Source organism: Notamacropus eugenii, chromosome 3, assembly GCF_028372415.1.
Source record: "Notamacropus eugenii isolate mMacEug1 chromosome 3, mMacEug1.pri_v2, whole genome shotgun sequence".
Classification (NCBI taxonomy): Eukaryota; Metazoa; Chordata; class Mammalia; order Diprotodontia; family Macropodidae; genus Notamacropus; species Notamacropus eugenii.
In genome coordinates this window covers 471,804,918-471,832,516 of record NC_092874.1, presented here as the reverse complement: position 1 = coordinate 471,832,516, position 27,599 = coordinate 471,804,918, and the positions used below count along the sequence as shown (strand labels likewise).

At 39.3% G+C, this 27,599-nt stretch overlaps 1 protein-coding gene across 4 annotated transcripts in view; it reads left to right on the top strand.

Annotated features, from left to right (window-relative positions):
- The window catches only part of ITPRID1 (ITPR interacting domain containing 1), a 210,309-nt gene that overhangs the window by 71,695 nt on the left and 111,015 nt on the right, over window positions 1-27,599 (top strand). The window contains exon 1 of one of the 4 annotated variants that reach the window (XM_072598896.1): window positions 1,249-1,784. The exons of the other annotated variants lie outside the window; for them this stretch is intronic. The gene's annotated coding sequence lies outside the window, so the exon portion shown is untranslated. Of the gene's footprint in view, window positions 1-1,248; window positions 1,785-27,599 lie in introns of those variants that run through there. 4 annotated transcript variants of the gene reach the window in all.

The following is a 27,599-nucleotide window of genomic DNA, read 5'->3' as shown; positions in this document are numbered from 1 at the left end:
TTATTTATCTGTCCATATGTTGTTTTGCTACCTAATATGATGTCAGCTCCTCAAGGGCATGGGCTATTTGAGTTTTGGTTTTGTTTCCCTACCACCTAGCCCAGTGCCTGGTATACAGTAAGTAACTAATTAATGCTTGTTGAATTGAATTAAACTCCTGAACTGAACTGGATATTGATTGAGCTCAGGGCAGCCTCGTGGATGACATCTTTCTCAGTTCTTCTTCTTCGTTGTTCATGTTGCCTCTAGAATTACTTTGCCTTTTTTTCTCTCTTTCTGCACTCATTGCCCCTCTCCCCAGAAGAATGGCAGCTCCTTGAAAGAGGCGCCCTTTCATTTTTATCTTTGTGTCTTCCTTGCCTAGCATGGCTCCTTGCATACAATTGTTTCTCCATTAACTCTCTGCATTGATTGGAATTGAGGGCAGAGGTTCCATCTCTGGAGTAGGCCCAGTCACTAGGCAAATGGAGTGTCCAGTGAGAGACTGAGGTTGGGCCAGAGACTTTCACCTGAAAGGGATCCTAAGGGCCATCTTGTCCTCATTTTATAACTGAGGACGCCAGAGAGATGAAGCAAGCTCCCCAATATCACACAGGTCTAGGGAACCGTTCTATGTTTTGAATTTTTCTTCAACTCCAAAGCCAATATGGTTTTTCCTGCATCACGTTGAATTCCTGGTCAGATGGAATAGATTAGGGTGTCTGCTTTGTCTCGCAGGAGGAGAGATGTAATGAAGACTTTGTCTCTGTTATCATTTCTTCTTCTAGTCTCCATAATCCTATTTCTGGCTTGGGTGACTTACCCAGTTCCTTCACATGATGCCATTTACAAGGCCACACAATACAACAATGAATCAGTCAATGATTATTTATAAATCACCTAATATGTGCCAGGCGCTGTGTTAGGCATTGGAAATATAAGTGCAAAGAGTGAAATGATCCCTATTGGTGATATCATGATGCCTAGGTCAACAAAAGATGATAAAGTATCTCCTTGTTTTCTGAAGTTGGCATTATGCCAACTCCCTTTCAAGAATACACCAGAAAAGGTCCATTTGCAACCCAAACAACACTGACTAAAATTTGCCCAGGACAATAATAGTGACTCTGTTCAAGAAGACTCCTATCCTGGAACTTTGGATCCCAGAGTGAGTTCCTGGGCATGCTGCCTTCCGGGGGTTGGCCTCCTCTGTTTATTCTTTGTTCCCTGTGAACTGTTCAGTACAAGTTCTCCAGGATCTCCCCACCCTGAATAGCAAGTTGGACTCTCCTGGTTCCCAGTGATTGTTTGCAATGCAAATGGCCAGGCTACGAGCATCGGGTACCATAACCATAGTAACGAGAGGAAGACAAGTTGGCCTGACTTCCTTAGTGAAGGGTAAGCCTTGCCTGTCTGCTTCTGCCAGTAGGTCAACCTGCATTAAAGGACAGGCAAGTCTTCTTAGAAATCATATGACTGGAACCTCATTTCTCCACCCACCTTTTCTTGGAGGTCAGCATTCCCTCGGCTTGGGGCATGTTTTTTTCTTTTCAGTTCTTTTCATTGGTTATTTCAGTGGTTACTTCCTTTTCTGTGGATGGAAAGGAAAATAAATATCCATCTTCCACATAAGCTCCTTGGCAAGTGGATTCCCTTGGCCCTACATGGTTGTTCTCTAGATGAGGCCAGAAGCCGCAGAGAGATGAAGTGCTTATAACCTGAACTTCTCATCTTTAATTCAGAGAGACTGAGGAAGGACCAGGAGCAGGTGCCCCCAGCCAACCTGTGATCCTTTTTGGATGAAGGTGAGTGCCAATAGCTCAGGCCAGATCTCAGCTCAGAGGTATTCAGTATAGTGCTTCAGTATATTGAAACCCAACTGGTTTTTTTGTTTTCTTAGAAAGATGGCATTCTTGTTGCTTATTCTTAGGACTATAGATAGAGCCAGAAAGGATCTCAAAGGCTATCTAATCTAAGTCACTAAGTTTACATTTGAGGAAACTGAGACTCAGAGAACATAAATGACTTGCTCATTTTCAGTTTTGGTGTACTGCTCCGGTATTGGTCATGGGCTTCTTCTCAATCTGGGAGGTGTTTAACCCATAACAAGAGTGAATATTGGCAATAGGGAAAAGAAATCTGATTATGAGGCTTGTTTCTTAGACAGAGTGTGATCCTCCAAGGCCTGTCTGACAGCTGTCACTGACATGGCAGCAGACAGAAGACAATTTTCCTTTAATGCAATGGACACTTTAGTCAAGTTTCTGAATGGCTCTCATATTCTGTTGAGAGGTTCAAGCAACACTTTTGAGATTGGAGGCAGAAAAGGTGATCTTCCCTTTCTTTGGAAGGTATGATATTTCTCACAAGCCCAATGTTGTTTGCACCTGTTCTCACCTATTTTAAAGCTAAGGTAAGTCACGTCATCAGGGAGTTGTTACTAATTTATATCCATGGATCCCAGAGAATTAAATTGCTATGAAGTAAGAATAAGCTTAGGACTGGGAAGAAAGGTAGGGCTTCTGGATGGTGGCAGAGGTCATTGTTGTAGGGCTAGAAAGGAACTTAGGGCCATGAGTCAAACCAGCTCATTTTACAGATGAGAAAACTGAGGCCTGTTGAGGTGAATTACCATAGACTCCTAGGAGGGTCTTTGTAGTCCAAACTACTATATTGGTGGGGGGGAAATGAGAAATAAATAAGGATGTGATTGAAGAAGATACATCCATTCAAGTCAAGGCCCCTTTTATTATCAACATTTCACTACCACTCCGTCAATGAAAATACTTAGGACACTGTTTATTCACTTGGCTGCAATGTGGGTGAGGCAGAGGAGATGGGGACCTAGGACAGTAATTTTATTCATGCAGGGAACTCCTGGTATGGAAATATTGTCTCCCAAAGAAGACATGGAGCTTGTCCTTAATGTATTGTCTTAACTGAGTTGCTTAGGCACTGAGAGGTTTAATATTTTCCCAGGACTGGTATGTGTTAGAGAAGGGACTTGAGGTCTCCAAGAATAGCCTTCTATTCAGCATGCCACGGCATTTCTTTTTTCTTATTTGATTACAATGGAAGAGATACAATGACAGAGAGAGTTTTAAATTTAAATTAGTTTAAATAAATCAAACAGTTATATTATAGAGTATTTTCTTTCCTAATGAGAGGCCATTCCACATAATTCTATTACGTTGTAAGTTCCTTGAGAGCACAGACTGTCTTTTGCCTCTTTTTGTATCCCTAGTCCTTAGCACAGTATCTGGCAATGGTAGGCACTTAATAAACCTTTATTGCCTGACTGATGGGTAATGACATGATTATCATAGATGATCAAGATTTATAAGAGATACACCAGTGGCAGTGGAGAGTGCTGGGCTTAGAGCCAGGAGACAAGGCCTGGTCTCACCCACCTCTTTCTCCTCTGTTGCCTCTTCATTGTCCTCCTCTTGCTCTTTCTCTATGACTTTAGTGATTACTTCCATGACTTCTAAGTTTCTTGTCTTACCAAGAAATGCCTCAGGTACCTGGGAAAAAATTGGTTTCCCAGACTTTCTTCACTGATCCAAGTGTACTGAATCTACTCTCCTGAAACTTGCAACCTGCTCATTATCAGGAAACAAACTTCACAGTTAGAACTCTTCCGGGAAAGTGAAATGTACTGTTTCTAAAGTGGAATGGATTTCCCCACATTGAATACCTTCAAATAGAAGCTGCCTGTTGGGCACAGTGTGGAAGGGAGGGGATTATTTGGGGAGATTGGGTTGGACTAGATGGTTATTAAGCCCCAGCTTACAACGCAACTTAGAATGTTTGATTCTACAGAGATGTGAAAGAAAAGAAAAGGAAAGAAAAGAAAGAAAGAAAGAAAGGGAGGAAGGAAGGAATGAAGGAAAGAAGGGAGGAGGGAGCAAGGAAGGAAGGAAGAATGGAAGGAATGGAGAAAGGAAAGAAAGGAGGAATGAAGGATTGCTGAGTGATGATCACTATGGACAATGCCCTGTGCTCAGTTCTGGGCATACAGTTAGAAAAGATAGCCCCTGCTCTCAAGGAGCTCACATTCTAATTGTGGAGACACCACAAATGGAACATTTCAACTGCAAATCATATGGAAAAGTCCCATGGTCCTTGGGGTTTTGGTGGCAAAGTAGATGGACTGGCCTCTTATTTAATGAAATTTCCACTGATAAAATGATATCAGGGTCACATATCCAGAGTAGAACAGAAATAAAACTTGAACCTAGGTCTCCTTGACCCTGAAGCCAGGGATTTAGCTACTGTGCAATACTGTCTCTTCTTTTTAAATTAAAATTAAGAAAATGCAAGACTAAGTCACTATTTAAAAGTTTCTGGTGGTGAAAATCTAAAGTTATAGAACATGCAGATGTTAATTTATGGAACAGGGACATTTGATAAATAAAATGAAATTCTCTCCTCTCCATTTCAAAGAACATAAAATAATTGATTTTCTCCCTTAGACAATGATGCAGAAAGATGCTATCCCCTCCCATCTTCTAAACTTCCAAACATTAGGTAAGAAGATTTTAAAACATTATTTCAAGGAAGTCTCACAAATGTTTATTGATATTTCTAAGCAGTTACTTGTTTTTCAATAGATGCATTAGTCATAGAACTTGATTTAATTTATTCAAGAGAATTCACTTGAATGTTAACTTTTTGTTATAAATAAGATTCTGGACTACATTTTGGTGTAATTATAATATTGAGAAGCAATGTGGTGATAAAAGATCACTGGATGTGGAGCCAGGGGACAGGAAATGGAGGGCAAATTCTGCCTATGTAACTTTGGACAGGCACTTTACTTACTAAGGCTTCCTCATTTTTCACATTTATAACATGAAAGAGTTGGCTCACACAACCTCTAAATTGCTTCCAGTTCTAGATCTCTGATCTATAAAAGTCACTTTCTTTCTCTATGCTTCAGTTTCCTTATCTGTAATAAACAAAGTGCCTTCTAACCCTAGGACTAAGACATATGAAACCATTTCTTCTCCTTTTGTTTGTTTCCTCATGTATAAAATGAGGTGGTTGGTCCAGCATCTAAAGTCTTTTCCAATTCTAAATTTATGATCTTATGATCCTATCAGCTACTGGGAGTCATTAAATGATTTTGAGAAGACAAATGACCTGACCAGATCTAGGCATTAGAAAAATGAACACATATTCTAAGTGAATCTCTGTATGATTGCAACTTGAGTTGGATGGCATCTGGGGACCCTTACAACTCTGAGATTCTGTGATTCTATTTAATACATCTTTTCACAATACAATATTAAAATGTTAACAAGATTGACCAACTACGTTTTTCACAATTTTTTTATCTGAATGCTTTCATGATTTCCAAAGCTCATATTCACCCTTAAATGGACTTTCTGTATTTATGATCAAGATAACTCATTCATATTGTTTGAAAACCTTAGCTATGTATCCTTGGAGTTGGCTGCTGGTCTCAGTGTAGAGAACATAGAAATTCTTAGCTGAACTCTACAAAGAAGATGGAATAATTCCCTTAAAGACAGCATAGCCATCCATATTATAAAACTGATTAGATATTCATCCCTTAGGAGTGTGTGTGTGTGTGTGTGTGTGTGTGTTTATTTGTTGGTTTAAGAGAGACATGTTGCATTTTTTGCAAGTACAAATCAAATGTACAAAGACTCCTTGAGGATGTGGATTATTTTCCTTTTGTCTTTGATTTCCCAGCACCTAGCACATAGTGAGAGCTTAATAAGTAAGCAAATGAATGAAAGGTTGTGCTTCCTTTTATAAATGGACATTTCCTTAAATTCAAATGACCTTTTGGGGGTGCATTTTTGATCATCTAAGGTTCTAAATTAGAATTTGGGCAAAGGACATAAATTCATTAGTGGCCTCTATTTTGAAGGTATGTAGGAAGTACTTCCTTGTTGTCATAAAAAAGGGATTAAGGAGATAGTCAAAAAGCATGTTACCATGAAGCAGATCATATTTTTCCATAGAAACACCAGGTCATCAGAATTTGCATTTCTTATCAAAAATTAAATATTCAAAACATGGATAAAATCAACAACAGCTGAAACTAGGTACAACAGTCTCCACATATCTATCTTCCTCCTTCTGTGATGTGTGGATACTACCTCCCATGGCATGGATTACAGCCCATCCATGCATTCCTACCCAAGGCTACTCTTCTCTGTTGTGTCCCATAAATCCTCCATAGAATTCTATGTAATACGCATGTCTTTTCCTAGATCGGTCAACATTGGGCAGATACCAATGAGGAACCCAGCCTATTCACTGGGTATTTCTCCCTTTCACTAAGTGATCTGCTCATTTCCTATTCTGACCATGTGTCTCTCCAATTGTATCCTTCACATCATGACTCCTGCTCATTTGTTCATTGGTAATGAGTTTCAGCCCAGCTGATCTACACATATTGCTCTTTGGATCTTCAGTTTTACTCCTTCGCCAATCATGGTGGTCTATGGTGTACAGGCATGAAGTAGTACTGGAGGAAAATTGATTTTAAAGAGATCCTTTTGTTTCTGGGAGAAGTTTGGGGTTATCAAACATGATGTCTAATTTACAGAATGCTCTCCAGCACCATTTACTCCCCTTATTCAGTTCTAGTATTGTCTGTGGATGGTGACATCCTCTAGATATTCTGATTCTTGCATGAAATTATATTTTCATCAATGACTTAATATAAACAATGGTATGGATTCTAGGCACAATTCAAATGTTTTAATGCAGTGTTTTTCCAAGATATGTTCACTGCTAAATTAACTCTATGAATTTTACAATCAGTTTCATATCATAGTATGTACAAATGGTGATCTTTAGCCACTTAATTTTTCTGGTATGGAGATTATACATCTTATTGATGAGACCTTGCAGTCAGTGTTCCAAGGCTTGATTCAATTAGCACAATGTCAAATACAAATGGGAGCGCTGGGAGGACCCAACCATCCATAGCAATCCTTCCTCCATTTGGACTTTGAGTGGGAGATCCCCTATGTCAATGATTAAACCCTGTTGAAGGACATGGTCAGTAGGACATATCTCTCAGTTTACATCCTACTTGATATAACAACCAGAGAGCTGTTGAACAAAGTTGCTTCTATTGTTACAACTTTTGAGGAATCTTGTGTGATTCTGACATATACCTGAGAGACACCTTGCTATAGGACAGCCTTTATGGTTCCAGCAAATCAACATTAAAACCCCCCAACTTATTAGTAATCATTGAGCAAAACAAACTCTTTACTTTTCTATAACCTTCAGTCAATTTTGTGTCTCTAAAAATATGCTCAGAGGTAGGATATGTAGAGTAGAAAAGAGGAATCATGAAGACCTGGGTTTGAATCCTACATTAGACATGTACTAGCATTGTGATAATAGGCAAATCAATCTTTCTGGGCCTCAGTTTCCTAATCGTAAAAGAAGGAGGTGGAACTCAATGTCTTTCATGGTTTCTTCCAGCTCTAAATCTATGATTCTATTGTCATGTATGGAAAGTCTGTGTTTTTCCTTCACACACCTTCATCAAAAAGGCCTGTGATATGTGCATAGATTTTAAGGGTATGGGAAAATACGTATCTAGGTTGGTAATCTTTCTTATTTTCTCATTAATCTACCTCCCTCTTCTGTCTGTTTTTCTCTGTCTCTGTCCCATTAGAAGTACCCCCCTCTCTCTCTCCTCTACAGGAGTATTCTTGACTTTGCCTTGGTGCTTGGGATGCTCATTTCCTTTAGATAGCTTGTGGACCAATCCCAGAAGACCTCCAGCATTCTCCCATTTCAAAGCACAGCCCTCCTCAGTGTATATTTGGACTAGACCAGCTGCTAAACAATGATAATACTTTTAAAAGTATTCCATACAACAACAATAAATATATAGTATACATGCATCGCACTAGGGCTCCCAGTGTATAGTCCATTCCAGATGTAAAGGATCAAGGGTTCAGAAACCTAAAACTCAAAGATACTTCAATGAATATCTGGTCCAACCCTCTCATTTTGCATATGGAGAAAGCAAGGCAAGATTCACCTCAAATCACATAAGTAATGGGTCAGAAGTTAGGGTTGAATCCAGGTCTTTTGATTCCATATAGCGTAACAACTCAACAAAAAAGCTGATCCCAAAGCATTCTCTTAGCCATAACAAGTACAATGGAATAATAACAATGGTTATTAAAATATTTTGTTAAGTAACAAAAATTTAATAAAATTATAATAAATAAAAATATTTTGTCACACATTGTCATTAAAATTGGTTGGTTGTTTTCCTTCGTCTTCAAAGAGGACCAAAATGACATCACCATTGTAAAGTGAGATTTCAGTGTGTCCAACTGTGGCTGATCAGAACAAAACAAGTTCGGAATGCTCTACCACAGGTTGGGCACAGATAGTCCATATGAATACTTGGGGTGGATGTCCCAAATTTGTGCATCCTGCATTTAATTTGCGCTGTCTCAATTCTGCTTTGCTCAAAGAGCACAGCACTTTTTCTTACGTGGGCACACCATGCTGAGTGGTTCTGTGCCAGTGTCTCCCATGTTTCACAGTCAAATTCAAAGTTCTTGAGAGAGACTTTGAGAGTGTCCTTGTATTGTTTCTTCTGGCCACTATGTGATCGCCTGCACCATGCAAGTTCTCCATAAAATAGTCTTTTTGGCAAGTATACGCTTTGCATTTGAACAACGTGGCCAGCCCATTGGAGCTGCACTCTCTGAAGCATAGTTTGAATACTTGGCAGTTCAGCTGGAGCAAGGATTTGTGTCTGGTACCTTATCATGCCAGGTGATCCTCAGAATCTTTCTAAGACAGTTCAAGTGGAAGCAATTCAGTTTTCTGGCATGGCGCTGGTAGACTGTCCATGTTTCACAAGCATATAACAATGAGATCAGCACAGCAGCTCTGTAGACCTTCAGTTTGGTAGTAAGTCTAATACCTCTTCTCTCCTAAACTTTTCTTTGGAGCCTCCCAAACACTGAGCTAGCTCTGGCATGAGTGCATCAACCTTATTGTCAATGTGTACATCCCTGAAAAGTATACTACCAAGGTAAGTGAACATCCACAGCATTCAGAACTTCTCCATTTGTTGTAACCAATGGTTCCACATATGGATGATATGGTAGTGGCTGATGGAGACCTGTGTTTTTTTGGTGTTAATTATTAGGCCAAAATTAGCACAGGCAGCAGAGAACTGATCCATACTTTGTTGCATGTCAGCTTCAGAGGCTGCAGTGAGAGCACAATCATCTGCAAACAGAAAATCATGCACCAACACTTCCTCCACTTTGGTCTTGGCTTGTAGCCTTTTCAAATTGAAGAACTTACCATCAGTATGGTAGTTGACCTTGATGTCATGTTCATTCTCATTCCAAGCATTTGTCAACATGGCTGAAAACATCATGCTAAAAAGCATGGGAGCAAGCACACAGTCCTGTTTCACTCCATTGGTGACTGGGAAGGCATGAGAGCATTGTCCATTATCCAGAACCTGGGCTAGCATGCCATCATGAAATTGACGTACAATATTGATGAACTTTTCCAGGCAACCAGATTTTGACATAATTTTCCATAAGCCTTTGTGACTAACAGTGTCAAAGGCGTTGGTCAGATCCACAAATGTTGTGTACAGACCTCTGTTCTGCTCCTGGCGTTTCTCCTGGAGTTGTTGGGCAGCAAACACCATATTGACTATTCCTCAGCCCTTTCTGAAGCCACACTGGCTCTCAGGTATATGACCATCTTCCAGGTGAAGGATCAGCCTATTAAGGAGGACTCTAGCAAGAATTTGCCAGTAATGACTAAAAGAGAGATTCCCCTGTGATTGTTGCAGGATAATCTATTCCCTTTACCCTTATAGAGATGGACAATGGAGGTATCCTTGAACTATTGGGGGATAACCTCCTCTTGACATATAACATGGAAAATTTCAGTCAGTTTTTGTATGAGCAATGGTCCCCCTACCTTGTAAATCTCAGCTGGAATAGAATCAGTACCAGATACTTTGGCACACGAAAGGAGCTTAATGGCCTTCAAAACCTCTTCTTCAGTTGGAAGTTCAGCTAAGGAGGGATTCACTTCAACCTGAGGTAAATGGTCAATAGCCTCAGCATTGATTGATGATCGTCTGTTGAGAACACTATGGAAGTGTTCAGCCCATCTCTCTAGGATCATGTCCTTATCACTAATCAATGTGGCTCCATCAGCACTGAGTAGTTGTGATGCACTATAAGTTTTTGGTTCATAAAATAGCTTTCAAGGAATCAAAAAAGCACTTTGGATTGTTACTATCAGCATAAAACTGAATTTCATCTGCCTTCTTACTGAACCAGGAATCCCGTATCTCTCTAAGCTTTGCTTGTACTTTGTTTTTGATGGAATTAAATGCTGCCTTCTTAGAGGTGAATGAATCATCCTGCTGGTAAATCCTGTGGGTCACATTTTTCATTTAGCAGCTTCTGAATTTCCCCATCATTTTCATCAAACCAGTCTTGGTGTTTGTGAGTGTTCTGACCCAGATGAGCAAATGCAGTGCTGTACATCAAATTTCTGAGAGCTGCCCACTCCTTTTCTGCTCCACTGGTGCCAACTGTATGTTGGCTCAACTTTCCCTCCAAGTCAGCAGCTAACTGTTCACGCTCAGAGAACAGCTCTAATTTGTTGACATTAATTCTTCTGGTAGTCATTTTGCCTTGGGGGTGGCTCTTTAGATCAATGTGAGTTTTTAGCTTGTAAAGGATAAGTCTATGATCAGTCCAGCATCTTGCCTTTGTCACTCACATCTTGTCTGTCTCTTCTCTGTAGAATCACATAATCTATTAGATGCCAGCATTTGCTGCAAGGGTACATCCATGAAGTTTTATTGCATTTAGTTAAGTGGAAGAGAGTGTTGGTGATGTGAAGGTCATGTGATGTACAAGTCTTCAGCAGTAAATGACCATTTCTGTTGCTGTTTCCAACTCCATTCTTCCCTAGGACTCCCTGCCAAATCTGGTAGTCTGAGCCTACTCTAGCATTAAAGTCATCCAGTATTATTGTCCTCTTTTGGCACATTGATGATAAGGGTCTCTAGCTCTTTATAGAATTTTTCTTTAACTTCATCAGGGTTTGTCATGGTGGGAGCACAGGCACTGATGATGGTGGCATGGCATTTTCCTGTGAGTAGCAATCACATTGTCATGAGCCTGTCATTCGTTCCTTTTGGCAGGCATACCAGCTTGCTGATTAGATTAGTTTTGATTGCAAAACTCACACCAGCTTCATGGCGCTCCCCTTCACTGCACCCACTCCAGAAAAAGGTGTATCCAGCTCCAACTTCAGTAAGCTGACCTTCATTTGCCAACCTTGTTTCACTCAGGGCTGCTATTTGGATATAATATTTGTTGAATTCTCTTGCAATAAGAGCAGTTTTTCTTTCAGGTCTCTGGGTTTTGTGCTGTCTATTAGTGTGCACGTGTTCCATGTGCCGATGGTGAGTGGAATCATCTTTGCAGATGTTTTTGTACATTTTTTTGTGCTCCAACCACATAGTGGGACTCCCCACCTGCCAGTAATAAGGCCAGGGCTGGGTAAGCAGACAATGTTTAGGGCACCTTTTCTAGCCCTCTTCCTCACACCAGGAGGTGAGCAGTGCTATCCCTAAAAGGCTTCTCAGACACCCATGTGGCTGCCAAGTTCCACTGCTATTTCCAGTAAGAAACCACCCTATGGCCTGGGGCACCTGTGTGCAGGGTTGTGACTATAGCTCCCAGTGTATCCACACCTGCTGCTTCATCACTTGCCTGTTGCCACAGGACTTTGAGGCATAATAGTGAAATGGTATGGCTGATGTTTTTGATTCATGCATAAATTGGATTTAAGTGAGGCAGAATTGCACGAAGTCATCAACCTCATCTCTCCTCCTGAGTCATCATAGTCCAGTGGCAGGACAGAGTCAAGATGGATGGCAATGACTCAGGATGCAGTGGATGACCTTGGCGTCTTCAGTGTCTAACCAAGCTCTAAATGCTCCACATCTCCTGCTTCATCTGCTTTCATGGCTGTTGGAACAAATTGTTCTCATCAGTCCATTTCACCAGATGAAGTCTTTACATGCTTGGGGTAGACACCCCCCTAACTCACCAATGGGTTTGAGAACCCTTGGATACCCTCAACTTGCTTTGGCCCATCTACCCAAACAGTTTACTGGGGTGTGGTTGCTGCGCATGCTGCAGCTTCTTGGAGCCACACATGAGAGTTAGGCAGAACAGGTGGACACCAAAGGTGGAAAGAGTCCTGAAAAGGGTTCAGCAGCTATCATACTGGTCCTCCCTGAAGACACCCCAACACTTGACTTTGTTTTGAGTGAGTGAGGGCTGTGCAGGTCACCAGCCTCACTTCTCCTCCAGAGCCATCTGAATCCAGTGACCAGATATTCATCAGGTCGTCAGGTATTTTGTCATTAAACTAGAGATAGATTATATGATTAGAGCTGCCATGGACCTCAGAAGTTGCTAGTCCAACCCCTTCATTTTACACAGGAGGAAACTGAGGATCAAGGAAGTTAATTATATGAAAGGACATTATATACTCGGTGTTTTGGACACAAGCCTGTTGAAAATAATTCTTATTAATTTAGATTAAACTCTTTCCAAAAATTTCTGCTTAAGACAGAGGTCCAAAGATGGACACAGTTATACCACGCGTTTGGAAATCTTTCCAACATAAACCATTTCACCATTACAGTTTGTAATATCCTCAAATATTAAACAAAATGCTCCACTCAAGATAAATCAAAGTTTAAAAGTTTAGTTAACAGTCTCAGAACAATGATAACTCAAAATGTCAGCACACTTAGAGAACCAGTTTTCTAAAATCAGTCAAATTTTCTTTGATCGTTCTCTGTAAGGAAGAACCCTTTCCACAGGATCAAAGGTGAACTTAAGAGATGCTTACATCCAGTGAAGAGATTTCTTTCTCTTATTCTGATCATTAATCTAATTAGGTCAAGGCCTGAGAAAAGGTGTAGGGAGGAACCACCCTTAACATAAATCAAGGACTCTTTGCCCTTTCCCTCAATTCCATTGTGAGGGAGATTAATGAGAAAATGACCTTTTCCTTTTACTTAGTTTCCTCAAAGAAAATGGTTTGGTCTTTGGTAAGGGAGAACCGAATTTCATTCAGGGAATTGTTTTAGCATTGTATGTTTACAAAAGGCTCACAAGGACCAAGAACTTCAGACTACAGTTGAAATCAGGGTTTTGCTAATATTTATGTAGCCTAAAGAAGGAAGGAGTTAGTATATTCCCACAAGTGACATGTTCAAGATCACACAGATGCATGAGCGATGGCATTGGAAGTCATGGCCTCTGTTTCAGGAGCCAGGGCTGGAGGTTTGTAACACTCTGACTTAGGAAGATGGCTTGAAAGACATTATTCTTGACAAAAATGATCTAAGACCATGAGGAGACCTGTCTTTATTCTAAGAGTTTCTTTCCCTGTTGAGATGTTTATTGGCCTTAGGTTGCCTCTGACTCCTGTGTTTTCATGCATTTTTGGTGATGATGGTGATGGTAGATTAGTACAGCTCCCAGAGAAATTCTGAAAATTAGTCACTGGTCTCTCAGTCCTCCTACTCCCTTCTTCTGGCATTCTTTCTTGCTGTCTTCAAAGTAACAAGGGCAGCTGCTCAGGACCATGCAGCCAATCTGCCCAGAAAATATAATCAAGGCTGCTAAGCCAGTTTTTCTTGCCCTCTTGGGCACTTTGAGGCTACGTCCTATTAGAATGTAAGTTCCTTCAAAGTAGGGACTGTTTTTACATCTCTGTATCTCCGGTGTTTAGCACAGCATCTAACACAGAAGAGTCAAATTATTGCTTGTTGATGGGTTGATGCCAGGCTGCTTTAAAGTTCCATTAAAAAGTTATAGGAGCCAAGATGAAGCCATTAGTTCAAAGATTAAATGAGGAATTTCCAAACACTGCTCATGAAGTGTTGAAGGCAGTATCCTATAGCACTTATTCTGTGTGTTCATTACAGGGATAGATGAAAACGGGGAGAACTAAGGTAAGGGTGTTTAGTGAGACTTCTATGAGTATTCTTAGTGTGAAATAATCCTAGTGTTTCTCTTGCGCCCTCGATTATGACAAGATCCATTTACATACCTCCAGGCTCCTTCATGGTACAGTGGAATGAACACTACTTCTGCCTGAGTTCAAATCCCACTTCTTTGTGTGACCTTAGGCAACTCACTTAATTTTTCTGGGCCTGAGGGTCTGTGGGCCCACTATACCACTCATGCAAGGAGCAGGATAAAGCAGGGCAGAAGGTAAACACCCTTTGCTCTAAGATTGACATTCAGCCCTGCTCACACACTCTGACTTCTTGGACACTGGATAGTGCTCTGGAATTGACCTGTGTAGACCTGGCTGTTTGTAATCACGATCCAGTACTCTTTGAGCCAACCTCTTACCACTGCTGTCCATTTGACAACAAGACCAAATGCTGTCAACTATTAATAAAAATAGTTTAACATGACTAATATGGAAATTTTCTCTGCATGATTACACATATATAACTCACATAACATTACTTACCATCTCAGGGAGGAGGTACGAGAGGAAGGGAGAAAATTTGGAACTCAGAATTCTGCTCAAAAATAAATGTTAAAAATTGTCTTTACATGTATTTTACATTACATGTAATGTCTTTACATTATTTGGAAAAAGTAAAATGCTGTTTAAGAGGAAAAAGATAAAATAGTTTAAGTGACTTATTTTATTATTTTACTCAAAATGGAATTTTGGATAAAAACCAAAAGACTCCCAGACAAATAAACTTTAGCTACAAGAATCCCCATCATGTTAACTATACTGCCTGAAACTGAGATTTTCAACCTTCTCCATGGTAGGATTGTAAATTGCATGAGGACAAGTTCTATATTTGCATTCTAATATTCATTCCAAGTACAGCAATTAATTAGAAAGTTTTATTAAGCACCTATGATGCACTGGAAACTACTAGGTGCTGTGGATGAAAAGACAAAAATACAACAGTCCTTATGATCAAAAAACATATTCTGCTGAAGGAGATAATAAATATACATACAGCAGGTAAAAAAATATTGAAATAATGTATGCAAATAATTTTTAATGGAGATAATGTATGCAAAGGGCTTTGAAAACTTTCAAATGTTATATAAACGTAAGCCATTATTTTTAAAATTAACACAACATTTTCTGTGGAGTGAAAGATGGTTGTATCTGAGGGGATTAATGCAGAAGTAGATATTTGAACTGAGCCATGAAGGAAATTAAGGATTCTAAGAGGCAGAAGTGAAGAGGGAGGGCATTCTAGGCAGGAGAGACAGGCTGGGCAAACGCACATAAACCAGAGATGTCATGGTATATGAGAGGAACAATAAAACCACTCTGATTGGATGAAAGAGCGAGTGAATGAATTTAATGTATACTCAGGCTGGAAAGGTATGTTGGGGCAACTTGGGTTTGGGAGGGAAGGAGTTTGCGTTTGATCCTAGAGATAAGCGGGAGCCACTTGAGTTTGCTGAGCAGGGTCAGACCTGTGTTTTGGCACTCTCACTAGCCCAGTGCACTTTGGGAGCATCAATAGATCTAGAGGTGATGAGCTCCAACCAAGGAAACCAAAAAGTTGGAGTAGTATCCACTTTGATCATGGCAGCTGCCAGATTCTGAAAGCCCTGAATGGCAGTGAGGGGAGATGCACAGAGATTCTGGAAAGAAAACTATGTTTCCATTTGGTGGATTACACTGTTGTGTGCCTACTATCAAAGGGATAACATGGTGACAATCATTTTCTGATAATAGCTTCAAGTCTAACTCAGGGCAATGAGAAAAGATGTGAAAGGCAGCCAGAATGAGGGTGAACAGGCTGGGTCTACAAGGAGCAAATTGTTGGAACATAGTTTTTCACATTCCAAGTTCACAGACCCCCTGAAATTTCAGACTGAATGTTAAGAACCACTTTTCTAGGCCAGTTTGCATTGACCGGGCAAGTGACAGTGGATAGAGTGTTAGGCTTGGAGTCAGAATGTTCAAATCCTGTTTCATAAGACTTCCTAACTGTGTGACTCTGGAAAAGTCACTTAAGGTCCTTAAAATCTCAGTTTCTTTTTCTGCAAAATGGGGATAATAATAGCACCAAATTCCTAGGGTTATTGAGTGGATCAAATGAGATATCATCTATAAAACACTATATATTGGAGCTAACTAGTTATTCCCCTTTCCATCCTCTGTTACTATTAGTTCAGTAAAAATATGCAGGTAGAGAAGGGCATCACCTTTGTGGGGGGAAATATTTTCTATTTACCATAAGCCTCAGGAGAAGTGATTCGCTGAGAGAAGAGTTATGCATTGAAGTCAAAAGACATGGGTTCAAATCTTAGCCCTTCCTCTTATGACCTTGTGACTTTGAGCAAATTACAAATTCCCTCTCCAGGCCTCAGATTTATCATCTGGAAAATGAAGGCACTTCCTAAAGACTTGCTGATTGACCTGATTTCCTTGAACATCATTCCCAGAGCTACCTCTATGACTATGCAAATTGTAAGCATGAAGAATAAGAAGCTGCTTATTTTCAAATGTTTTGTAAGTCTTAAACCTCAATATAAATGTTGCCTATTATTGTATATGTATTGTTTGGCAGCTAGGTGGCCCAGTGCATAGAGGGTTGGACCTGGAATCAGGAAAACTCCTCTTCCTGAGTTCAAATCCAGTCTTATACACTGGCTGTGTGTCCCTGGGCAAGTCACATAACCTTTTTTGCCTCAGTTTCCTCACCTGTAAAATGAGCTAGAGACGAAAATGGCAAACCATTCAAGTATCTTTGCCAAGAATGGGGTCATGAAGAGTCAGTCAAGACTGAACAACAATAATTGTATTTTAGAATTCCAGATTTAGAGTTGGAAATGACCTTAGAAGCCATAGAGTGTAGCATTTTCCTTTTAAAGAGCAGTAAACTGAGGTCCAGGGACACAACACACAAGTAGCGAAAAACAGATCTGTGGTCCAAACTCTATTTTTCTGATTGTAACTATAATAGGGAGGCAGCGTGATACCACAGAAATAGAATTGACTATGGGGTCAGGAGACCTGGAGACCTGTCTTGGTTATGGTGTGAGATACCTTGGCCCAAGTACTTATCCTCCTCAGTGTGAAATGAGGGGGGTGGGCTGGGTGACCACTAAGGTCCCTTCCAACTCTAAATCTGGGATTCTAAAATACAATAATAGCTAACATTTAGAGAGAGCTTTAAGGTTTGCAAAGCACTTTACACAGATTATCTCATCTGATCCTCCTCAGACCCACCCTGGGAGGGAAATGCACTGGGCTTCCCACTAATCCACATTAGAATATGTGAATGGAATAGGATTTTAAAGTTGGAAGAGACTTTGGAGGGTCTCAAGCCCCAGCCTGTGGTTTTGTAGATCAGAAAACTAACATCTAAAGTATTGGAAAGCTAGAATGGTGTGATGGCCTCAGTGCTGGACTGACAGTCAAGAAAAACTGGGTTCATTTTACAAATGAGGAAACTGAGGCAAACAAGGTTAAGAGATTTGGGCAGGGTTACACAGCTAGGAAGTGTCTGAGTCTGGATTTGAATTCAGGAAGATGAATCTTTCTGATGCCAGGCCTGGCACTCTCTCCACTGCACCACCAATTTAGTGAATGATCAACTCAGACTTGTGCTTTAGTAAAATCCCTTGGTTATCTATGTGAAAGATGAATTAGCGTAGCGAGAAGATTTAAGCAAAAAGACAATTTAGGATGGAGCCGGTATGAGTGGAGAAATGGGTGTATATGCAAGAGATTGGAGACAAAGAAATGACAAGATTGGAATGTGGTCACATGACTGAAGAGCAGTGGTTACAGTGAGTGTGCCTTTTCAATGTGCTCTGTTCTGAGTTATAACCAAAGTGGGATAGTTGAGTTTTGAGAGGTACCATCCTCTGAAGAGGTGCTGGTTTCTTCCCTGCTCTTGTCCGAAGATGGCCATCCTGACCCCCATGCCCTGGAGTCCCAAACTTCAAATTTCCTCTTACCTTCTGCCTTTCCCAATAATCTCATCCTTTTGCATCTCAGCTCTAATTTCCCCTAGTCTCCATCTTCCTCCATCCTCTAGAAGCCTCCCCTTTTATTAACAGACTCACTTTTATCCTAGGTCTCTTCCTCTTACTTCCCTTCCATCTTTTGTGGTAACCTCAAGCTCACCATTCTCCTGAAGGTACTATATCTTTTGCTACTCCCAGGATCGGATGCTCCTTCTATAACATCCTTTGGGGCACAGTGAGGACAAGTTAGGAAAATCCTTGCTTCCCACCACTCCTTTCAACCCTTCTCTTTGCAGACATCACCAACTCAGATACCACACATTGTTTGAAGTTCATTTATTTAATGTCCTGCCACCCGCTGCTGCTCCACCTTCCTAACCAGACTTCCAGACACTAGCTATGGGCAGAACTAAGTCACTTGGCTCAGAAGTCTCTGATATCATTCAGCAGCTTCTTCAGCCAGATGTTTTCCACCCTATCACCCAAGAACATATCCTGTCCCCTTCTACCTCTTGCACTGAAAACTGTAATTGGATCACCGCTCTCATTGCTCCTCAACAAGGCAAGTCAATTTTTCTCTGCCCCCTTTTCCCACTCACCATCTTTGTGACTTCCCATACCATGACTCCCCTCTGGGACCACTACTCTCCAATGTGTGTTGTTTTCCCCTGATTAGAAAGTAAGCTACTTGAGAGCAGAGACCATCTCATTTTTGTAATTGTATACAGAGTGTTTGATATATTTTATGCGCTTAATAAATAGTTTTCATTCATTTTTTCATTGATCTATCCATCCATTCATCCATTCACTCATTCATTTGTTCATTCATTCTATCCTGACCAAATTCTCTGTCTTGCTGCCATGGACTTCCAGGTCACTCCTTCTATTCTTTATAAAATTAGTACCTGTTTTCCTCTGTAACCTTTCCCCACTTTATAATCCCAACCTCTACATAGTCCCCAAACCTCTCTAAATGCTTCTCATCTATCTGATCAACTGAATTGGCCCTAGATGCTGGAATTCCAAGCCATGGCTCTGCACTTGAAAGTCAAAAGTGATGGTTGTTGAAAACAATGCCTAATAATGTATTTTTGGAGTGGCCTAAGAGGAAAAGGGGATTTCAAATGGTCTAAGGCAGACAGTGAATGTTTATAAGTAGAGGTTGGCAAACTCATCCCTAGTGCTATGCCACAAGATGAGAGTAGAGAAGGAGAGAAAGGAGTACAAACCTGGAGACACTTGGAGCCCCCATTACCGTTGACCACTGTGATACACGCATGGGACAGCGCTTACAGTCTGATCACTAAGCATCTCCACACAGAGTATAGAAGTATGGAACAGGTAATGCTGAAAAGTTGATGGTCAGATGTTATCTGTTACAACTTGTATGAATCATTAGTAGCTGAGCTCACCTATGAGATTCTGTGACAGAGTTTGGAGATGGAGGAAGGCCCTGCTCTTATAATACATTTTAGTCAGAGGGGACAGATTATGGTTGTCCATGGGAAATTATTAGATATTTTGTGGGTGTATACACAGACATAGGCATGTAAGTGTGTGTGTGTATGTATTTGCATATGTATACATAGATAAGGAAATAGTAAGTTGAAGTATAATGAGAAAAGCACTAAATCTGATGTCAGACCCTGAGTTCAAATTCTGTCCTTGCTACTCAATATCTGTGTGACCTCGGTCAAGTCATGTAATACCTCTGGGCCTCCATTTCTTCATTTATTTAATGGTTTGAATTTCAAAGGTTCTTTCCAGTTTTAAACGCTAAGATCCTAGGAAGATATAGAACTTGCTCCAAGTCATAAGGTGAGTAAACCAAACCTCTAGCTAACAGGGGAGGCAAAGACTTCAAAAGAAGAATGTTGCATTTCTGTCTAAGAGAAAAGATCAGGAAGTCCAGAGAATCAAGCATGACTATGAGCCAACCAGAAACTGATGAAGGGGATGAGCTGGTTAAAACAGAAGGTGACATTGTATACATAGTGCCAGGGAGGAAATCTGGAGAGTTGGGAGCCAGGGAAGAAAGAGAAAGAGATGGAGAAGGAATGGCTGGAGAAAATAGCTCCTTTTGGAGCCAAGGAGAACCAAGTTAGTCCTTCTTCCACATGGCAGCCCTTTCGATACATGTAGGCAGCTGGAATTCATGTCATCCTTGAATCTTATCTTCTCCAAACTCCATGCTTCTGTTGGTTTGTTTTTCCTGTCAGGTGAGCCTTGTACAGTCTGGTCTTAGAGTCTCTCATCCTCCTGCTTACCCTCCTTAGATTCTCTCCAGTTTATTAATGTCCTTCTGAAAATGTGACATCCAGGACTGGACACGATGCTCCACTAGGGGTGAGACCAGGGCAGAGAACAGCAGGACTTGGAGCTCTCTCTAGATATTTCATCTTCAATGCCCCCTGAAATCCCATTAGTTCTTGGGGCAACTGGTTAGACCTGACTGACTGAGAGTGAGCTTAGGGTCTTGGTTGTTTTGTTTTCCTCAAAAAATTGGATAAGATAACTGGTAAAATATGATATAAACATTCCATTATTTGTTAAGGCAGAAGCAAATGAATTTAAAAAGCAAAAGAGATTTTGGTTTTGGTCTTTGTCTGTTTCCAAGTCTTTCTGAGGCTCAAGTTCCACTTTCTGCTTTGTTTTCTTCCCTCCTTTCCATCCCACCTTCTCCTTTTACCTTCCTTTCATCCCTCTCTTCTCTTTCTTCCATTTCTGCTTTCTTCTTCCTTTCCTCTCCATCACTTTTCCTCCTCCTGCCCTCTCCCTGGGTATAGTCAATGTACCCACAGTATTACTTCTACTGATTACTCTTGGCAACATGCGTTATGTTTATTATTTTATGAGACGACAATATTCTTATATGTATATATATATGTATTATATTTATTTAGTCATCTCCAAATATTGGACCTATGGATCATTTCCATTCTTGCCTCTTATAAACAGCAGCCATAAATAGTTCTTCACACATAGGCCCTCTGGCTTTTGCATACTATTTTTAGGGCTATGTCTTTGGCCTAGAATTGACGAATTAAAGATGTGGCCAGTTTGAGAGCTCTTTTTGTAATCTGCAGTTTTCTCCTGAATTATCTACACCAGTTCATGGTCCCTTTTCAACCACGCATTGAATGCCTATTTCCTCATAGCCACACCAACACTGGATTTTTATCTTTTTATTTTTGTCAGTGTACTGAGTATATAAGGTGGTTTGAATACAGCCTTGATTTGCTCTTCTCTGAATATTAGGGAACCTTTGAGAGCAGAGCTCCTATATTTGCCTCCCAGAACCCAGCACCAAGTTGCTAGGGATGCTGTACTTTTTGGCAGCCATGATGGTAAGCAGGAATAGGTATGGTTGATGGGCAATGCAATCAGCCACTTTAACATGAAGATTTTCTGGACTCACAGATGACCACCTTGGACATCTATTATCAGGATTTCATTTGTTCACCACCCTACGAGGAATTCAAAGGGACATGGGGCTATTATTGTTAAGAGCAGGGAAAGCAGAACCAGGCAAACAATATGTGATTACAGTAATATGCAGTGAATAAAATGTCCAACCCGGCGTCAGGAAGACTCATAATCCTGAGTTCAAATCCAGCCTCCGACACTTACTAGCTGTCTGATCATAGGCAAATCATTTAAACCCTGCTTGCCTCAGTTTCCTCATCTGTAAAATAAGCTGTAGAAGGAAATGGTAAATCAGTCTAGTATTTCTGCCAAGAAAACCCCACATGGGGTCAGAAAGATTGAGATATGACTGAGCAATGACTGAAAAAAAAGGACATAATAAAATGTGTTGAATATAATGATCAAATTTGGTCCTAGAAAACTGGTGATCAAACTCACCTTCTCTGTGAAGGGAAATTAAAACTTGAGGAACATAGGTTGTCTACAGTAAGATTAAGTTCAAGTTATCAGTTGATTTTGATTAGCTGATTTTCTTTGTGATAAGTCATATGGAGATGTTTGATTAATTGGAAAGTAAAACACAATAAATTCGTTTTCATTTATCTTTCTATTAGATTATCAAGTTCTTAAAGAAAGACATTGAAATTACAGTTGCCTATAACTGTTTGGGAAGGTTTTTTTGGATTTCAGTTAGCTTTCCCTTTAAGTACTTAGATGCTATGCTATTTGATTTATATGTATTTAATACTAATCCAGTCTCATGAAATATGGTTTTCATTTTCATCTATGAGCTCTGTCTTTATAGTATCAATTTTTCTTATTGTCTTATATGAAATCATGGGGTCAGTTCTTGTTTTTGAGGCATTACCTGAAGCATAGTTCATTTTATTTTAACGCTTCAAAAACTCTGAGCATTCTTTTATGTGCTTATTAAACATTTGTATTTTGAAACTTGACTGCTTGTGTCTTGTGACCATTCATCCATTGCCTAGTCAGTACTTTAAGCTACTTATCGGTTCCTTGAAGATTTTGAAAATATTTTCCAAATATATTTTTAGCATTTATATTTTTGTAAAATCATTTTATTTGTGTATAATGGAGACCATATTTTTCTCATTTCTTGATTGACAAATAATTCTTCTTTTGCATAATTGAGATGAACATATTCTTTTCTCTTTTAGTTTAAAACTATGTTTTATGTTTAAATTACTAATCTGGGTAGCCTTATTATATGTGGCTTAAGCTATGGTTCTAACCCATTTTCTTTCTGCCATATTGTTATCCGGCTTTCCCAGCAATACTGAGGCCAATCCTCAATGTTTGTGAAGCGTGGGTTTATCAAACACTAACATTTGTATACATTGGGTTCTATTTCTGGGATCTCCAGTCTGTTCTATTGATCTATTTCTCTGTTCTGTTTCCAGCACCACACAGCTTTTAGATTTATTGTCTCACAGTTCTTTTATGAGATCTGGCAGTGTTAGTGCCCCTTCATTTTTCACGATTTTCCTTGATATTTTTGCTTAGCTATTTTTCCATTTATTTTTTATAACTTTACCTAACTTTATGCTATAATCTGTTGGTAGTCTCAAGGCATGCACTCCTTGAATGGAAGTTCCTTGAGGACAGGGAATGTTTAATTTGTCTTTATAGCCCCAGGTCTCGGCACTTAATGGGCCCTTGAGTAAATTCTTGTGCATTGGTTGCTGAATTACTTGGTAATTCATTCCATCTGTAACTCAATTTATGTTAGCTTTGAAACACTGTATTTCAACTCAATTTCCTCTAACTGTGAGCACAGGCTCTCACTAGAGGAGCTCCTGTTATGGATTCCTTTCATTTCAAAGGCTTAAAGAACCGCAGGATTTCTGAGATGTTCAGCATCTCCAAGGACATCTAATCCAATCCATACAAAAACAAAGAAAAACCAAAACCAATGAACAAAAACCGGTCTACAGCCAAGGCTTGATGAGTGTGAGTAATAAATCTGGTGAAGTGGTTGTACTATTTGAATTTCCAGTGCATATTTCCATTGGCTAGAGATTATGACTATCTTTTACATGAATATAACTTCAAATAGCTTGAATCAGACAGAATACATGTGACTACTTTACAAGATTCCTTTTTCAAATGAATTGCTTAGGACCTTGCAGCCCAACATACCTCAACAATGGGATCATCTTAGACTTACTGAAAAACTCACACTGTTCCGGCAGCCTGTTTTACTTTGGGGCAGATCTAATGGTTAGGAAGCTTTTCTTTTTCTTGAAATCAAGCCCAAATTGGTTTCTTTGCAACCGCTGCATATTTTTGCTGACTTGGCATGTTAGGGACTTAGTTAACAAACCTGATAACCTTCCACATGACAGGCATCCCAGTGCTTTGAAGACAACCAGCATTTAATTAAGTTTGAATCAATTCAATAGGCATTTTTAAGTGCCCGCTTTATACCAGGGACTGTACTAGGTTGGAATTACAAAAATGAAAATGTGGCCAGTCCTTGCTCCTAAGGGGCTGCCTTTCTACTGGGAAGTGGAGGGGAAACATGTACACAGATAAATAAAATACAAGCTGTCTCAAAGTCTTAGTGCAGGTTTAAACTATGAAATCTTATTAAATAAATTAATAAATTTAAATATTAAATAAAATATTTAATTTAAATATTCAATTAAATATTAATTTTACATGCAAAACACCAAATTTAAATACTAAATGAAAAACATTAAATTCAAAATATTAAATTTAAAATAGCAAATGTATTTTTGAATTTAATTATTAGATTTAAAATAATATAAAATTTCACTAAGACATCTTGGGATACTTCACTAATTGCGGGAGAGGAGGAGGGGAGAAGAAAGCACTAACATTTTGGGGAAAGAAGCATTACCTCTACTTCTCTCATAATTTTCTACTGAAAATTTGAAGCTTCCTTGATTTTTTTGTCAGAGTTCCTTTGAAGTTATTTGGCACCTATTTTGATAAGTTAGCACCTACACTTTTGATATACTTTGTCTTCATTGAAAGGGTACTTATCTTTCTATCAATTTCCCTTGATTCATAGTAATTGTATGTAGAAGAGTAGATGACTGGGTTTATTTTGTATCATGTCTTTTATTAAATGTTTATTAAATATTTGTTGTTGTTGCAGACTGTCTTGGTTTTTTTAAGTGCATAAGAATGTGATGCAAGCAGAAAGGTTTTAATTTCTTCCTTGCCAAATATTATTCCTTCCATTTTTACCATCTTTTATTGCTGTTGCCAAGATTTCTAAACCTATATTATTAAGTAGGATTGGAGGGAGTGGACAACCATGTTTATAATGATAATAGTAACATTACCATTTTTTTTGCCTTGGTAGATACTTTGAGTGTACAATCTACAAGTCCCTGAATTGAACAAGGGGTAGAAACCAGGTTGTATTGCCTTCGGGGATTAACACAAGGCTTTTAAACTTCTCAACAATATAATTTTGCATATTTTAAAAATCATTCTTCTTTTAGTGATGTGAGAAGGCTGCAAGTCACAGGATAGCACAAACTTTTAAGATTTAAGATTGAGAGTCACCCAAAGGGTAAGAGAGAGGGTCATGGAGGATTGTGAGCTGGCTGTAGTGCATTAGAAATGGAAATTTACACAAAGGAAAGCAATATAAAGAATATGTTTAGAGAGACAAATAAACAGAAAACTTGTTGGAGTGGGCAAGAGAGAACCGAGAAAAGTAGCTTGCATATTCCAATGGTAGGCTTTCAACCTCTTAAAAACTAACAGAAGCCCTGCAGGACCTTGGATCAAATCCCTAGGAAGGAGTTGTGGAAAACCATGAACAAATGACCCAGGATGAGAAGCCATGAAAGGGTTGTGACCTGCCCTTTTGGAGATGATCACAGATACCCTACTATACAGAAGCTTAATGGAAATGCTTCGAAGTTTCACCATGGTGTACAACAGAGGCATCAAACTCAGGTTGGCCGCATACAGCCTCAAACATTCCTGGGTGCTATACTAACCAGATTAAAATGTAATTGGGAAATGTTTGCCAAAATAAATAAAAATATAATGAAATACAAATAATGTTAATTTGTGGTTTTGTAAGTCAGTTTCAGCTGCAGGAACCTGTCTATATTTGAGTTTGGCATCACTAGTATAGAACATTAGCTTGTAGCTTCAAATATATGCTCACATATTATAAAAAGAGCCGTCTATTTTAGAAATACTTTAAATAAATGAATGTCAGATTTTATTGAAGAATTTCTCTGCATTTAATGGTGGAATCAAGATATTTTCTTTTTCTCTTCTTAACATGATTAATTATATTATTTTCTTGGTGTAACTTAAATAGCACATGAATTCCATTTCCAAATTCAACTTGATAATGCTAATTTTTAGCATATTAACATCCTCTCTCTTCTATATTTGAGTATTTTATTATGTTTACATCAATGTTGATTAGTAAATGAGGGTATTGCCTAATTATTGAGATGAAGTATAGCATCCTATATAGAGGGCTGACCTTGGTATCAGTAATACATGCACTTTCTCTGACAAATACAAGGTGTGTGTGGTGTCCCTAAGTTTCTTAGCTTTGTATGTTGGTACAACGTATATTGGTGGAGGGAGTTTCCACACTGGAAATTTTCTACATTTATTAAATTCAGTTTCAGACACCCACCTTATCCCTTAAATAAGTAATTTTGGCTGGCTAACTCTTTCGCTTTTCAGATTTTTCTGTCATTGTTTTAGAGGTCAAAAATCTCATTTGGCTCATACAGGTTTTATTTTGTTGCTTCCCCCCCTGAAACACCTTCATGAAGCTTTTAGAAATACAGCACATACAACATTGTGAGTGTTCTTCTATTTTGTTAGCACCTTGCTTACCTTCATCTGAGAAGTGTGCTGTTTTAAATACTTATCTTTTGGGCAGAGGTATGTGTTTCTTGTTTGAAGAAATCTTTCCAGCAGGTGTGTCTCTAGCTAACTTTGCCAAGTTTATTTGCCTCTAAGGTATCTGTCTCCTGACTTCACAAAGCCCTTTGAGTTTTCCTCAGTAGATAATTGAGGACTTGTGACCTGCGCTTCTTAATGGCTTAGAAACAAGAGTCCAGGACCTCAGTACCTTGTCCTCCTTGATAAGTCTATACTGATTATTCTTCTTTGATTAAGTATCTGTGCTTCTGGGGGTCCAAGTCATTATTCTTTATCATTGTGATGTGAGAGGCAAGCAAGTGATAGAGAGCTAACCAGGAGGCAGGAAGATCTAGGTGGAAGTCCTACATCTGGCACATACTTGTTCCAAGTTCAACCTCCCAGCACTTTAGTCAACTCTCTAAGGCCATGCCAAGTAGGTGTTGACTTATATTGGTAGCAAAGGATTTCTCACCTTGGAGATCTCTATACTAAAGAAACCGCAAGTCCAGTACCAGTTCTATCCATTATGATACTGTAATTTAACTATGATATGATCAGGTATGTGAAATCTTAGGTTCTTCTTGGTCTGGGTCAAAAAGATGATTGTTCCTTGTATTTTCCTGCTTATTTTTGCCAAGTCAGAAAATACAACTTTGGCTATTTCCTAAAATAGAGTTATGATACTATTTTAACAAATACTATTGATACTATACTATATGATACTATTTTAATAAAATCTCTGGGATGTAAATCATCTTGAAATTCCTGCATCATAATCATTCTTCCTTTTCTGACCCTGGGGTATGTATGTTTGCCAACATTTAGCCTAGTTTTTCTTGCTCTTCTGTATTCTGAGAACTTCTATTTTCCTTTGAAGTATGGATTTTTTGAGGTTTCTACCAGATTCTCCATATTGGTTATCTTCTTTACTATTTTGTTCCAGATTTGAATGATCTTTGAATTTTATGACCCTGGACATAGGTCATCATAGGGCCATAAGATCATCAAGGGCCTTAAGACCCTTCATCCAAGTCACCCATTAAAAATTATTGGCTAACACAGGCTCAGGGATGGATTCCATGGATATTCCATAAGACACAGTTACCCAGACATAGAAACCATGTCTCTTCCTTAAATGAAAGAATGAAAAATAAATCATTTATTAAGCATGTGCTGTGTTCAAAACACTGTGCTGTGTTGGAGAAAAAAATG